Source organism: Mytilus trossulus, chromosome 3 (assembly GCF_036588685.1).
Source record: "Mytilus trossulus isolate FHL-02 chromosome 3, PNRI_Mtr1.1.1.hap1, whole genome shotgun sequence".
NCBI classification, from domain to species: domain Eukaryota; kingdom Metazoa; phylum Mollusca; class Bivalvia; order Mytilida; family Mytilidae; genus Mytilus; species Mytilus trossulus.
In genome coordinates, this window is record NC_086375.1 from 48,355,673 (window position 1) to 48,368,043 (window position 12,371).

The window sequence follows — 12,371 nt, forward strand, 5'->3', positions numbered from 1 at the left end:
CTTTAACATAATTACAAAAAAAAGCATCTCAGTTATCTTATTTAACAAAAACTTCTGGAAAGTATATGTAATACATGTAATGTAGACTTTTAAACTTGTGATTTATTTTTATGCCCCACCTACGATAGTTATGTTTTCTGGTCTGTGCGTCCGTTCGTCTGTTCGTCTGCCGTTCGTTCGTCCTTCTGTCCCGCCTCAGGTTAAAGTTTTTGGTCAAGGTAGTTTTCGATGAAGTTGAAGTCCAATCGACTTCAAACTTAGTACACATGTTGCCTATGATATGATCATTCTAATTTTTATGCCAAATTAGAGATGTTACCCCAATTTCACGGTCCACTGAACATAGAAAATGATAATGCGAGTGGGGCATTTGTGTACTAGGGACACATTCTTGTTATTTTCAATGTTTGTTGAATGAATCATATAATTTATCCTTTAACATGAAATTATATTGTTATATTCTTTTTCAGTTTTGTGTCCCACATAGAACAAATGGTTACCAAAGATATTACAGTTCCATAGCACATGCAAAATGTTTTTTATTATTTAGTTGTGTGAATGTTTGTTAGCAGTATTTTATTTGTATATTTTGAAGGCAGCGCTTGAATAATTTATGAGATACATCTCATCTTAGTTCATAATCCATGACCAATCAAAAAAGTGTTTTTTTTATCTTTTAAACCATACTAAGATATGGTAATCTTTCATGAAGATATAGTTCAGAATAAGACTATCATATTTTTACAGGCGATGAACTACTTATTTGACTTGCATTTGTCATATGTATTGGTTAAACAAGTTTTATTCTACAGAAGTGTATTAAATTTCCTTTTGTGCTTAATTTTTTTTTTATTATTTGTTAAACAATTTTTATTACTTTGAGCTCACAGTTTTTCAAGCATACAAATTTTAATTGTTTCAGGGGAAGTAATTGAAGGATGAATAATTATTATTCTAAAATTCTCTATTTCAATGCCTGGAAACAGTTTATCTATAAAAATAAAAATGTTTTGAATGTGAAATATGACTTTGACAATGTATCCTTGAAAAATATGAAGTGTCTGACATTTTAAAATCTAATTGCTATGTTTGAATTGATAGTCAAATTCATGAAATCCACAAAGATTAGTGTCTCTCATGCCCCTTAGATTAAATAATTTTTCCTTATTTAAAAATCAAAAGAAATATTAACTGTGATATTGTTTTATTTTATAGATCTTTTTCTATTCTCTCTTAATTTTTATGGTTTTATTAACGACAAAAGTCTGTCATTTATAACAGTTTTTAGCAAAGATAGATATTCTGATAAAATTTTTATATATGATTTAGGTTGAAGATTTACATTTCCTATTAGTTGTATTAAGTGACAAAAATAATTATTCTTTGAGGTGATGGTACGGGGTACCCACAAAGAGTATTTATGTTTTAATACACCAAGCATAGCCTTTTTGAAAGGCAGTTAAAGACATCTGTCATAGTTGTAATGTGATCCATGTATAGACTCTTTGACAGTGAATTTGTTAATTGGCCAGCTCCAGAAAACAATGCTTTATTTTTTTGCATCTGCATCACACATTTAATATACTATTTTATTATGATTGTGATAAATTTATGAACTGTTAATTTACTTTGAAGTCAGTTAACTATATTTTCACAGGTCTTTTTATAATACTGTAAACCAACTTAATTTCGCGAATATGTTTAACTTGGATCTTACCTTATTTAAACACCTCTAGTAAATAAGAATATCGCGAAATTAAATAGCCGCAAAGTTGACTAGATAGGGATAAACGCGAAATAAAGTATCTGCGAAAATAAGTTGGTTAACAGTATATGTTTTACATGAGGTAAAATCCCACCAATATTTCTAATAATCAAATATTCAGAATTTCTGAATTTGTCTCTTTTCTACCAGATCAAATATACACCGATTTATTAGGCTTTATATACTTATGATTTACATTTGTTTATATTCTCTTTTAATGACCTACAATGTACTATAATTTTTTTTTAAATCATTTGATGTTATTTTTTATTTAACCTGAATATGACATGATGAACATTGCTGTAATTAAACCAGCTTCATAAATTTTGCTTGAAATGATCTGCAATATGCACCAGAATTATACTATATTTCACATTTTTGTGGATATTTTCATTAATGGATTCTTAAACAACACTTGATGCATAGTATCAAGAGTTAAATATAAACATTATTCATACTAAAATACTGATTTTTTTTTCCTGCTTGTTTCTGAACCCTTTGAAAATGACACTGAATCTTCTACCATTTACCGAAGGTATCTGTTTATTTGCAGCTTTTAACATCACTTTGTGTATACAAGGGAAATTATATTTGGAGGTCGTTGTTTTCAGGAAGTACAATTGCAATTTTTACTCATGGATTTTATTATCTTGTTCATGTCTGTACATAAAATGATTCATGAATGTTAATTTTGTTGAATTAGCAATGAGAATAAAATTGTCTTTTATTAATTTAATATTTACATTTTTAATTTTTTATGTCTGAAAGAGATAAAAGTAGCGATTTTAATAACCAAGAGAAATTGCCAACTTTTTTGTCATATAAAGTATATGGCAAGTAAACATTATATAAATATACTTTTCAATATTTTAATCATAGAACTTTTAATTAAACTAGATAAGAAGACAATAGTTGTAGTACACTGTGCTGAGGTATACATATTTCTAACTAGCTTTGTATGTGATAAAAGTTTTTGTTTTGTACAGATGGAAGTGTTAATAATCTCGTGAGAAATCTCTCATAAAGTTTATCATTGTTAATGTTTACTCACTCATGCCAGTAAGCTGAAACCAATGGTTGTTAGCTTTATTTATGTGTATATATATGGGCAATGTGCAAATATGACTTACATAGTGTAATATTTACTGTATATTTTGTCTTGTTTTAAGAAGTATTATATATCTTTTTATGTATTTGTGAGTGTCTACTTGCTTTTAAATACCCTGTGGGAAGTGAAATTGTGAATTCAACTCACTCCAATCATTCATATCCTCTCCTAAGTACTATGGTAGAAATACCAATTTAATTAACAAGTTTATAAAGTTATTTGTGGCAGGAAACCATACAACCGATAAGGTTACAATCTATCCTAAAGTTAAGAAACCATTCAACTTAAATATGCAGATGTTAAATGTTTTAAAGCCAATACCATTTTAATCAGAGATATATGGAATATGTTTTAAAATCTTAGAATATGGAAATTTTGTTTTATTCATTATACATTTACAAATATTTAATAAACAAAAAGAAATAGACTATTGCAGTAGTATGTTGTGCTTCTTTTTAAAAGTTTAAAAAAAATCTAAATAAGAAGTCATACTTTAGCAGCAATGTCTGTCTCAGATTGATAACTTTCATGGCTGGAAAAGAACACTACATATAGAATGCAGTAACTGTAAATACCATTAATATATATCTGTTGTAATTTTGTAAGGAAAGTTTTTATCATTGAATCCAGTCACAGTCTTCTAAATCTATTGCAATAATTTTACAATAGTTTGTGATATGAATAAAGTATCCATTTTATATTTATCCAAGAAATTACAGTGTAAAAAGATTTTGACACTTTATACAGAGAGAAATCTGCTGTTATTTATGCACATCGTGGACTCAAACAAGAAGTTTCTACAATAAATTTTGCATACTTTGAGTTTTAATATCTCAAAGAGTCAGATATGAATTAAGATAAAAAAATAATGTAATTATTTACACTAACAATGTATTTAAAGGCTATTCTGACAATAATCTTTTAACTGGTAAATAGTCTTTATCAGAAAATTAAGTAGAAATTCCGGAATTGTCTATAATTTATAAAGAAAATATGAGATACAATAATATCCATTAATAAAAATAAAATTTGAAAATTTTGCTTACCTAGTACGTGAATTAAAAGTTTGCAGCTCTATAACTGCCCATTAGTATTTCAAAGTCTAATGCTTAAGACAAGAAAAATTACTAAACTATTGATAACTCTAAAAAGCCTGGTAGTAGCAAAACTCTGCAGCTCAATCACTGCCCATTAGTATTCCAAAGTCTCATGCTTAACACAAGAAAAATTACTTAACTATTGATAACTCTAAATAGCGTGAAAGTAGCAAAACTCTGTTGATGTAAAAAAACAAAAATGACACAACTCATTGTCATATTGACAAACTGGTATAACTAAACTATATCAATTTGCAGGGTATGAAACATTTATAGTTAGTATGTTAACATATAATTCTGCCAATTATATTGATGTCTTATTTGTGTTTTGTGATTAACAGTAATATTAAAATGCTGAATGAAACCAGTAGTCTTTTTATATTTGATTATCATTGGATAACTGAAAGAAAATTTGAAGAAGGCAAGGTTATGCTTGTTTTATCTCATCATCAACAATTGCTTCAGGTTTGTTATTTTAACAAGAACAGCTTAGAAAGATGAAGATGATTTGCTGTTTAGGGACGACATCAAAAGTTCAATGTAGGATAAAAAAACTTAATTCACATAGTTTTTTCACTGACCACCTACCCCCTTGACTTAATTTGGGAAAAATTGATTTACCTATATGGATATATGTAAAATCGATTTTGGATTAACAAAACTTGCAGCAATGTTGCCCCCAGCCCCCAAACAATTTGATTTAAGTTTTTTATCCTACATCAATCTTTAGGTGTCCTCCCTTAAATTCCAACTGTAAATTAAATGCCTATACGTTCAATGTATAAATGAGGACCTGTTAATGTAATATGAATATTAACCCTGCTTTGTACTAGACTGACATACTGAGCTGGATTTGTAACGTGCTAGTTCATATGGTTACAGTCTAATGGAAGACATGTGACTACCCAAACACTTAATTCTGACTCCAACCTAACTAGTCTTTGCTGTTACTCCTTAATTAATGCAGAGTGCTTGAACAGATGCGAATAACATTTTAAAGTCTAGAAATTTTGATTCATTTCTTTTTGTTGGTACCACTTTTCATGAATTGATAAAAACTTTTTTGTGGACATTTAAATTTCGTGGTTTTGCCTAAGTCTGTATAGAACGTTATGGAAAATTTGACATGTAAGTTCGTTTCTCATCTGTACCCACGAAATTCACGAAAATTTGTATCCAACGAATAATAATGAATCCACAGTAGTGGTATATATACTAGGGGAAGTGGCATAACCCTTGAGAACCAACTCAAAGGTGCAGAAACTAAAAAGGAAAAAAAACAACACGAGGATTACACACACAGTCACTGAAATGTCTCACCTGGTCAGGATTGAGTTGATTGTGAAAAACTTTGTGATAAAGGTTTTATGACTTAATATCACATTAACTTATCGTTATCCATGATCCATGCTAATCAGATCAAGGTCAGATGACCCTACCAGACCACCATGTACATCTGGAAAATAAATTTCATACACCAAAAATAGGTAACTTTTTGCTAAATAACCAAAGCAGACCAAACTACGAAACCTTCACATTGACAAGATAAATCACGGTTTAACCTTGATCACTGATGCACTATGTAAAACGACAGACTGAAACTTCGTACATGGGAAATTTGAAAGTTTGGTAAACCGGAAATTTATTAAAATGACCACATAATTGATATAATCATGTCAACACCGAGGTGTTGACTACTGGGCTAGTGATACCCTCGGGGACGAAACGCCCACCAGCAGTGGCATCGACCCAGTGGTGTAAATAGTTTTCAAAGGTACCAGGATTATAATTTAGTACGCCAGACGCGCGTTTCGTCTACATTAGACTCATCAGTAACGCTCATATCAAAATATTTATAAAGCCAAACAAGTACAAAGTTGAAGAGCATTGAGGATCCAAAATTCCCAAAAGGTGTGCCAAATACGGCTAAGGTAATTAATCTATGCCTGGAATAAGAAAAACCTTAGTCTTTTGAAAATTTCAAAGTTTGGTAAACAGGAAATTTATTAAAATGAACACATAATTGATATTCATGTTAACACCGAAGTGTAAGAGTCTAGACTACAAACGATTTCCCAAATGTAAGAAAAATGACGGAAAACAAGTTGCACATACTAGGGATAAGTGAATGCAGATGGAAAGGGTTTGGCAAAAAATCTAACTAATACAGGAGAAAAAAATCATATGCTCTGGAAGATAAGACGACAAACACCAGAGAGAAATTGCCTTCCTCCTCAGCAAACATAAAAGCGTCTACAAAATCACTCATTGAATACAATTAGTCAATGACAGAATAATGACAGCAAGACTGAGTACTATAAATACCTCAATCATTCTAGTCTATTCTCCAACAAATGAAGCTGATAAAGAAATACAGTTGGAATTCTATGAAATGCTCCAAGCTGAGGAAGAGAAAATCCTCCAAAAAGACATAACAATCATCATGGGAAATTTCAATGCTAAAGTGTGACATAACAGAATTTTGAGAGAATAATGGAAAACATGGAAATATAATTTGAGAGAATAATGAAAAACATGGAAGTGGAATCATGAACGAAAACGGAGAATATCAAGTAGACTTTTGTGGGCTGAACAATCTTGTACTAGTTGGGAAACTGTTCCCACACAATGGATAAGCTGACTTGGGTATCACCAGTAGGCAGAGAATAAAACATCAGATTGACCAACCATGACCTCAAATTATAACAAAAGAACTGCTTTCAAGTTCTAGAAAATTGTAAATCTAACTACATAGAAGAAAGTAAAACAGTAGATAAACAATGGCAAGAAGTGCGAAAACTGTTTAAAAAGACCAGTGAAAAAATCTTAGGTTTCAAACAACAAACACATAAAGATGGATAAAACCAGAGACCTGGAATCTGATTGACAACAGGAAATAACTAAAGGTCTGTCATACATACTCTGATAGACTAAAAGCTGGATTAATGGGTCAATGCTCCAACTACAATAAGAAGGTTAAGAAAGCCACTAGAAAAGATAAAAAAAATCATTGAAGGAATGGCGAAAAAGGTTATAAAGGCTGCTTCAGAGCTAAGGATGGATGATGTTTATCAAACCACAAAGAAACTGTGTGGCCACAAAAAACACCAACATGCCAGTAAAAAACAAACAGGGTCATCTAATAACGTTGGAGAGAAAACAAGAGAGTTATATAGGTGGAATGAACATTTCAAAGAAGTATTAATATGACAGAAAAAGAAACAACAGCAAACAGACCCATAGCAGAACACGATCTTCAAGTAAACATAGAAAATTCCATTACAATCAGATTATTACAGCAGTTAAGAGCCTTAAAATCACTATATTGAACGCATCTATCCCATCGAACTAGAGATTAAGGATACAACATATATATTTAAGTGGGCCTCATATCTTGACTTACATCTAAAAATTGACAATGGGGTCGGTTGAAAACAAAACTTTACGACAAAAGATATGATTTCAGCTTTCCAATTGTGAACTTTCCATTTCAAATTAGCAACATTCCAGCATCACCTGCATACGGGGTATATATCTCCCAATTGATACGATATTCCCGTGCTGGCATTTCCTATCATGATTTCTTGATAGAGGGTTGCTGCTCACCGAGGGTATCACAAGCCCAGTAGTCAGCACTTTTTGTGCTGACATAAATTGTCATTGATATGGTGATATTTATAAATTTACTGTTTACATTTTTTTTATTTTTTTTTGAAATACTAAGGCTTTTCTACCTCAGGCATATATTACCTTAGCTGTATTTGGCAAAATGTTTAGGAATTTTGGTTCTCAATGCTCTTCAACTTCATGCTTTATTTGGCCTTTTTAACTTTTTTGGATTCGAGCGTCACTGATGAGTCTTTTGTAGACGAAACGCGCGTCTGGCATATATACTAAATTTATTCCTGGTATCTATGATGAGTTTATTCACAAGGAAGGTTCAAGCTATTAAACCAAGAGTTCCAAACGGTGCAATTGAAATCATCCCTTCGTTAGTTTTACACGCGCCATCACGACTGATTGGTTGACCGTTATGGATTAACCGTTTCACAAATGATATCGGATATGTTCCTTACGATGTAACTACAATCAACTTCCCTTTTATGAATGTGACCTACTGAATTAGACTATTTACCCTTGTTCTTATAACATATGCAACACGACGGGTGCCAAATGTGGAGCAGGATCTGCTTACCCTTCTGGAGCACCTGGGATCGCCCCTAGTTTATGGTGGGGTTCGTGTTGCTTATTCTTAAGTTTTCTATGTTGTGTTATGTGTTCTATTGTTTGTCTGTTTGTCCTCTTTCATCTTTAGCCAGGCGTTGTCAGTTTATTTTCGATTTATGAGTTTGACTGTCCCTCTGGTATCTTTCGTCCCTCTATTTCAGATGCACTGTAGGTATCTCATCGACGTATTGTAAATCAGCACAGCCTTTTAACTTGTAAAGTTTGAATGAATCAGCTTTACAACAGACTAAATAATCTATTCATATTTACCAGGATTCAAAATATGTATGCCAGACATGGGTTTGGTCTACAGAAGACTGATCACCTTTGACGCTTGAATGAAAAAGTTAAAAAGGACAAATAAAGGCAAAATACCTTAAGGTTTTTTGCCAAATATAGCAACGGTAATCTATTTCTGTGTTAGAAAATTGAAAGTATTTATAAAAGTCTAACGTTTTTGTCAAGAGTTAAATTTTAAATTATTACCATAGCAATGATAATTCATGTCAACTCGCAAATTCTAACTCCTGTACTACTTCCACGTCCCAGTTATTTAGGGAATTTGTCTTGGGGTTCGATATTTTTGTTTTTTAACTTTTGTCTAATGTTGTGTTTTGTCTTTCCTTCATTTAGGGGACGACCATTTGATATTCTGGAGGGGGGGGGCAGGAGGATTTTGAAAATAAATAACTCAGCCTTGATAAACACAAAAATAAATGGTTTGTTCTGTGGTAGTTTGAAAATAAATTACCTGACTTGCAATGTATTGAAAATAAATAACTCCGCAGGTCTATAGCTTATTGGGCCTTCAGCGGTTCCAAAACCCTTCAATATTTTTTTTTGCCTCGCTCCGCTAGGCAAAATATGTTTGACAATACTTTTGAAAGAGGCTAGGTAAAACCAAACTAAATTAACTTTAATACAATACATTATGTATGCAATACGTGTATATTGGTTGGGAATATAAATGATTCTTTTCGTTCAGAAAATTATAAAATACTTAATCTAATTATACCAATTGTCTATTATAATATATAGATAGATATAGGAAGATGTGGTGTGAGTGCCAATGAGACAACTCTCCATCCAAATACTTATTACTTTGTATTTGTGTTTCGTTTGTCCTGTGTCGCTATGTATTATCTTAAAATATTGGTATATATTGTCCTATTGTACACAAGTATGTGTCTGAGGTTATGAATGAAATCTTGAATCTTACAATTTCTGAAGGGGATAATGATCTACTAGTATTCTGATTAAATGGTACACAATGACTTGACTATACATGTATTAATGGTTTGCCTTTTTTTAAATGGTTATTTGGATGGAGTGTTGTCTCAATGGCACTCACACCACATCTTCCTATATCTAATCATTCATAATTAACAAATATTCAAAAAATTGTATGTTTTTCGAATATCATAAATATAGTGGTAAAAAATGAATGATCAGTTCCTTGCTTTAATGAAAATGAAAAATCTTGCTTCAATAGTGCAGAAAATGAATAATATGTCCTCTCAGTTTACAAAAATAAATAACCGATCAAAAACAAATCCTTCTGCCCCCCCCCCCCCCCCCCCCCCCAAGAATATCAAATGGTCGTCCCCTTAGTTTGCTAAGACATTATCAGAATGTTTTCGACTAATGTGTTTGCACATCCCTTGGGTATCTTTAATATGGTAATCATGGTGTTCGGACAAATTCTGTAAGTCATTCATATATCTACGATATATATTATTAGAATTCTGACAATTCTTCTGTTCCTGAAAATGACCGGTTCAAAAATGCATTCATAGATCTACTTATGTAAAATGTTTCCATCCATGTTTTACATGTCTGCCTATCAAAGTTATCAAAGAAATATCTTGATGTTTACCTTTTGAATGTAAAAAAATTTGTATTGGGTTTTTTTTAAGTGTATATTATTCTACCGGGTTTGTCTTCAGCAAAGGTGGTAAGTTATTAACATTTAGGAAGTAACTCTCTGCTCAAGCACCATAGGCATTTGTTGAACATGCTGTTCAAACCCTCACCGACTTAAAACTAAAGAATAAGAATACAGGCATTGTCCCACTCAATTCTTATAATTTGAAAGCAGGAAGTGTCAGATCATAAGAAATGCTTAAATGTGACAACTCATCACTGTCAAGCTCTGGACCAGAAAGAAGGAAGTCATCTTCTTTAATTGTCCCTACATCATCTCATTGATGTTTATAAAACATCTCCTTTTGACTTGTAGTATGTAGGACTAAATTGATATGTGTAAAATATGTTTATAAAACATCTCTTTTTGTAGTATGTAGGACTAAATTGATATGTGTGAAATATGTTAATAAAACATCTCCTTTTGTAGTATGTAGGACTAAATTGATGTGTAAAATATGTTAATTAAACATCTCCTTTTGTAGTATGTAGGACTAAATTGATATGTGTAAAATATGTTAGTAAAACATCTCCTTTTGTAGTAATTAGGACTAAATTGATATGTGTAAAATATGTTAATAAAACATCTCCTTTTGTAGTAATTAGGACTAAATTGATATGTGTAAAATATCTATAATACTAAAATTACGAAGTCCAATTTTTCAGCCGTTATCACGTAAAAACGACGAATCAAAGAATTCAACTTTATATATCACTAATATAGTACAAAGGTGTAGATTGAAAATTACACCACTCCAGGCCCTTTTGTTTTCAACGTAATTAATATTGCCAATAATTTAAGAAGTTCCGGGTCGAGTCCGATACTGATACCAATAGTATATTCACCTGTTACCTATTACCTAATCTGTACGTTCCGCATCTGACAGGCGCACCACCAAACGGTGTATTCAGGGTTAATATGCTATATACACGGGTCATAATCACAGGGTTGACACTACTAAATTGTCCCATAGCTACCTATTGTAGTATTTTAATCATTAAGACTTTCTAAGATAACAAGACTAAAAATGAGGAACAGTTTTCAATTTGTTAGTGGGCATACATGACGTAAAACAGCGAATCAAAGAATTTTATCTTTATTTATAACTAATATAGGACAATGTTGTTGATTAAAAAATACTCCATTCCAGGACCTTTTGTTTTCCAAATAATTAATATTACCAATAATTGATAAGTTCCAGTTCGACAGGTTCAAACAGAAAGATTTGAAAGCAGAGAAAAACTGTGTATCTTATAATCGGCATGACTTTATCAGATGACAATACTAATACTAAAATAAAGGCTTGCGCATAGTTGTATACCTTAATTCAGTCACGAACCCGCGATATCACGGGTGTGTTCTAGTGTTTATAAAACATCTCCTTTTGTAGTAATTAGGACTAAATTGATATGTGTAAAATATGTTAATAAAACATCTCCTTTTGTAGTATGTAGGACTAAATTGATATGTGTAAATATGTTTATAAAACATCTCCTTTTGTAGTAATTAGGACTAAATTGATATGTGTAAAATATGTTTATAAAACATCTCCTTTTGAAGTAATTAGGACTAAATTGATATGTGTAAAATATGTTTATAAAACATCTCCTTTTGTAGTAATTAGGACTAAATTGATATGTGTAAAACATGTTTTTAAAACATCTCCTTTTGTAGTAATTAGGACTAAATTGATGTGTGTAAAATATGTTACATCTCCTTTTGTAGTAATTGGGACTAAATTGATGTGTAAAATATGTTTTATAAGAAATGAGTCTTATGTAGACGAAACGCGCGTCTGGCGTACTAAATTATAATCCTGGTACCTTTGATAACTATTTTACACCACTAGGTCGATGCCACTGCTAGTGGACATGTCGTCCCTGAGGATATTACCAGCCCAGTAGTCAGCACTTGGGTGTTGACATGAATATCATTTATATCATCATTTTTATAAAGTCCTGTTTACAAAACTTTGAATTTTTCGAAAAAACTATGGATTTTCTTTTCCCAGGAGTAGATTACCTTAGCCGTATTTGGCACATCTTTTGGGAATTTTGGGTCCTCAATGCTCTTCAACTTTGTACTTATTTGGCTTTTTGACTGTTTTGATATGATCGTCACTGGTGAGTCTTATGTAGATGAAAAGCGTGTCTGGCGTATTAAATTATAATCCTGGTACCTTTGATAATTATTATACAGAAATACCAGCCATGTTTAGTTCGAGTATCATTGTTTTTTTTATAACTAGAG